Source organism: Macaca fascicularis, chromosome 1 (genome assembly GCF_037993035.2).
Source record: "Macaca fascicularis isolate 582-1 chromosome 1, T2T-MFA8v1.1".
NCBI lineage: Eukaryota > Metazoa > Chordata > Mammalia > Primates > Cercopithecidae > Macaca > Macaca fascicularis.
This window is the reverse complement of record NC_088375.1, coordinates 164,240,373-164,245,415: the sequence shown is the minus strand read 5'-3', so window position 1 is coordinate 164,245,415 and position 5,043 is coordinate 164,240,373.

Genomic DNA, 5,043 nt, shown 5'->3' with positions numbered 1-5,043 from the left:
TCCCATTGTGGTATTCCTACATTATGTGACATTAACCTATATTCCTGGGTCCTTTTAATTCCCAACTACTGCTCTTAGAGGTCTTAGCCTTTTGTGTTAATTTTTATAAATGTAATTAAATAACTATTATTCCCAAATCTTAGTGTTTGCAGATTAGTTATAAATCCTATATATGGCAGGTTAAAGGCCACCTTTTTACAGAGAAATAATACTTTTTATATTTTTATCTGAAATAGTACAGTTGTTGAGAATAAAGGAAGATACGTTTAAAAATAGAATCTTTTGGGCCTGGTGGTACATGCTTGTAGTCCTAGCTACTTGGGCAGCTGAGGTGGAGGATCTCCTTGAGCCTAGGAGTTCCAGACTGCAGTGAGCTATGAATGCGCCACTGCACTCCAGCCTGGGCAACAGAAGGAGACCCTGTCTCTAAAAAAAATAATGAAATAGACAATTTTATAGTTGAGTGTATAGTTAGCAAGTTGTCAGTGAGCCATAAGTCAAAAATTAAATCTTAAAAATTGTTTTTATACTAAAGGTTTCTCATCTTATAATAAATCTTGATATTGCCATTTGTTTTGGTTAAAATAATATCATACAGCCTGATGAATAACAGTGATGTGTAGGAGGAGAATACATAAAAATACACATTCTTCTGTATTGTCCACACTCTTGAATTATGCCTATTGAGTCTGGAAATTCTGTCTCTAGAGGCAGTAGCATTTTGAGGCAGGTCCTGTCTCACTGTGGTTTCTGCCAGAACTGATTTCTTGCCATCTCAAGGCCTTAGGGCTGTGGAAATTAATGAAGATCAACCAAATGAGAAAAGGAAAGGCTATTCTTAGCTTACTATAGCAAGGGAGTTAGCCACCATCACCTGGGTTTTGGCAGAAAGTCAAAGGCAGGCAGATGGGTGGAAAAGTTTTATAGTGGAGGAAAGGGAAGCCTTCAGGTATGTCCTAGGTGAAGACTGTTGGCATGGGGAAACTGGAAGCAGGTTGACTGGAGTCAAGTGTTTCACAGTGGGCAGGTCTGTGTAACTCTACACCAAAGTCTAAGGAAGTTGAGAGGCCAAAGAGGCATCCGGTTTCTTAGAAAGAAACATTTAATAGGGACTTAGGAACAGAAGCCATGACTGTATCTTGGGCAGTGATGGGGCAAGTTGGTGAATCCCAGCATAATTACCCACCAGACCCAGGACTTACATGCCATAGGGAGAGGAGTGGTTGAGAAGGAATTTGTAAGACAACTGAAGTATGCTAACATCAAGGCTGTTTGACCTAAGGACAGGATTTACTGTATGTATGAGTTTATCAAGGGTGACTTACTCTAAGGACAGGATTTACAATAAGTACCTGCTCTTAAACAAGGTACAATAGATAAACTGGAATGAGGGTTAATCGGAAGCCAACACGGCAGATTAGCATCCAAGATGGAGTTGCTTTGGCCTCTAGATGGGGCATCCTGTGTGATTTGCTAAGGGTGCATATTTGGCTTTCTCTGAAATTCCTAAGTTGGAAGCAGGGGCAAAATTAGAGAAACTGTCAGTCATTCATTTCCCGGCCATTCTGGGCCAATTGTTATACAAGTTATTGTTTAGCTTCCTGGATTGTCACTAAAGAAAGCAATCTGGCTTCCTGCAACTCTGACTTGCAGCAGGCTGATCTCATGGGTTGTTTATTGTTGATGGGGGTGTTGGTTTCTTGGGCAGCTTGCTGCAGGTTGTGGGTCGAATTTCTAATTTTACATATAGCATGGCCACTGTCCATTCCTATATTCAGTCTCTTAGGACTTCTGGTGAGCAGTAAGTAACTACCATCATGTTAGTCAAGGTTCTCCAGACTAACAGAGCTAGTAGGGCCTCTGTGTGTGTGTGTGTGTGTGTGTGTGTATGTGTGTGTGTGTGTGTGTGTGTGTGTGTGTAGAGAAAGAGAGATAGACAGAGATTTATTTTAAGAAATGGCTTATGTGATTGTGAGGCTGGCAAGTCTACAGTCTATTGTAGTCTTGAGTTTGAAATTTGCAGGGCAGACCATTCAGCTGAAAATACAGGCAGAGATTCTATGATGCAGTTATGAGGCAGAATTGCTTTCTTTAGGGAAACCTTTGTCTTTGCTCTTAAGGCCTTCAACTGATTGCATGAAACTCACTCACATTATGGAGATTAATCTCTTTTGCTCAAAGTCTATTTAAATGTTAATCACATCTAAAACATACCATTACAGCAACATCTAGACTGGTGTTTGACCAAACAATTGGGCATCATAGTTGACACATAAAATTAACCATCACGACCATGTTCTAGGCACTGTTCCTCACTGCCTGAGAAGACACCATTATGTTTATTAGGGTTTTTGAGGTTTATCCACAGCTTTTGGTTATCTGCAACCATGTCTCCCACTATCAACATAGTTCACACTAAGATGATGATTCTATGTTTAACGCTTGGCCCCACTTTCTTCACAGTCCATCTGGTTTTGCAGAGGGAACGTAACTGGACATTCTGGTCAGGTTAGGTGAGGTCAGGCCTTCAGGACGCTATTTTCACTGAGTTGCTTTATAAGGTATATTATGCAAAATTCCATCAGCTCTTCTGTTCACTATATTCACTGTCGAAATTCTGAGTGAGATTGCCATCTCACACCAAAGCCAGTGGGTACAATCTTCAGTAGGCACACAGCATCATGCTTGTATTTGATCCAGCTAGATGACATTTAAGAGAAAACTTTATTGTGGACTCTGTGAAGTATGACATTTCTTTGTGACTCAATTTACTCATGCATTTGTACCTGGGAGTTCATTACATAGCTAACTTCCAGCTGCTTTCAATTTACATGATAAAAGAAATGGGTCATATTCTTCTCAGTGTCCTTGTAGTGCATTTTCCTTTAGTTTTTCATTGAATTCTGTTGTAAGTAAAATGGATAAGATTGTTCACTATTTTGGATTATTTTGCTGAAGATGACCAGCTCGGAGATGTGAGGAGTAAATAAGAAAGTAACAGTAAAATCTGGACTATCTTTTAAATTAAGACATCATTTTTAACAACAGAGTAGCCTTAAATGACCTGATTCCACAGAGGAGCCAGGAAACAGTATGAAACTACAAATCTATTTTGTAGAAATATGGAAATCTTAATACTATTAAGATACAAATCTTAACAGTATTTTTATAAAGTGAAAACAATATGATCACTTAATTACTCAGGTGGATCTGAAGAAAATTTCAGAGAAGAAAAATAAAGCTTGGGGCCGGGCGCGGTGGCTCACGCCTGTAATCCCAGCACTTTGGGAGGCCGAGGCGGGCGGATCACAAGGTCAGGAGATCGAGACCATCCTGGCTAACACTGTGAAACCCCGTCTCTACTAAAAATGCAAAAAAATTAGCCGGGCGAGGCGGCGGGCGCCTGTAGTCCCAGCTACTCGGGAGGCTGAGGCAGGAGAATGGCGTGAACCCGGGAGGCGGAGCTTGCAGTGAGCCGAGATCGCGCCACTGCACTCCAGCCTGGGCGACTAAGCGAGACTCTGTCTCAAAAAAAAAAAAAAAAAAAAAAAAAGAAAAATAAAGCTTGGAATGCACTTTAGAAAAACACAAAAGGGAACACAAATGCTTCATAACAAATCTCTTAGGAGGCCAATATTGAAAGAAATACAAAAGATGGTAAACATGATTAAACAAAATGTCATCAAGGAGTAACAAAAGTATTACTCAAAATAAAACTTCTCTTAGGAATTATCCAAAGACAAATAATTATTTAAAAAAGAATTTCCTCTTCTATACAACAAAAGAAACCCTGATTTCATTTACTTCACAATACAACACAAATTTACTTACAAAAAAATGAGTGCAATAGAAAATGAAATTGCTTTTAAATTGAAGATTGAAGAAAAGGTTGCTATATGTCTTCTTTTAAACAAACACGTTGGATTCAATTTTGACTTACTGCTCACAAAATAAATTTCTATTTGTTCCAGCGAGAACTGTCAGATATTGCAAACTTCTTTGTCTGTTGAATAGTGTGCCTTTAATAGAACACATATAGCATAGCTCTAGGGAGTAGAGACTTCTGACTTGATACTATTTTTACAGTAATTTATATCTTGGTTTCTTCAAGTAGAAAAAAAAATTGGGCCCAATTTTTTTCCTTTCATTTATTAGCTCTGCTGTTCTCACACCTACATGCTGAATTAGAAGGGACAAGTATAATACATCTTCTTACAGTGAAGGAAAGGAAGGTTCAGAGTGAACATCATTTGACTAGCAAAAATAAGTGGCAGAGGCAGGGCTAGAATGTTGGACTTCAGACCTCTTACTTCTTTGCGCTAGTGCACCATTCTTAGTCCAGCACAGTCAGTTCTCAAACAGATTAGCAAACCACCCTCTTGAAATTGCAAGAGTTGTTACCATGTGATCAAGGCATCATAATTAATGCAAATCCTAGTTTCTAGTCGGGACAGAGATTAAGGTGGAGACTTTGTAATAAAAGATGGGCATATATTTTACTCACATAGCTTATTTTATTTTGAATGAAAGAGCCAAGCAAAGTCTAGCCTTAGCCCGTTCGTGAAGGAGTGATTGCTGAAATAAAGGTGCTTTAGAGTTGAGGACCCAGGGGCTGGCCTTTTATATCCCTGTATTATTCAACCATTAATTATGAGCTGGAGATGGGGAGGGACAGGGAAGTTGAAGAGGGAGGCTTGGGAAACCTTACTGGTGAAGTGGCTCCAGTAAGCTGAGGGCAGTTCTCTGGTGGAGGGTAGACCGGTGCTGTGGCCTGGTAAGGGGAACCTTATTGGTGTATTACAGCATCCACTACAGGTAGTAACTTATGTCTCACCCATTTTATCTAACAATCTCCATAAGATAGCCTAAACAAAGTAACCGTGGCTATAATGTTGTGGTTATTGGTCTATAATGAAATTGCTTACCCATTCTTTCCTTCTTTCCCTCCTTCTATAACAATGTTTTTCTATTTTGCAGAAGTAATTTTTTTTTTTTTTTTTTTTTTTTTTTTTGGTGATGGGGTCTTGCTTTATCACCCAGGCT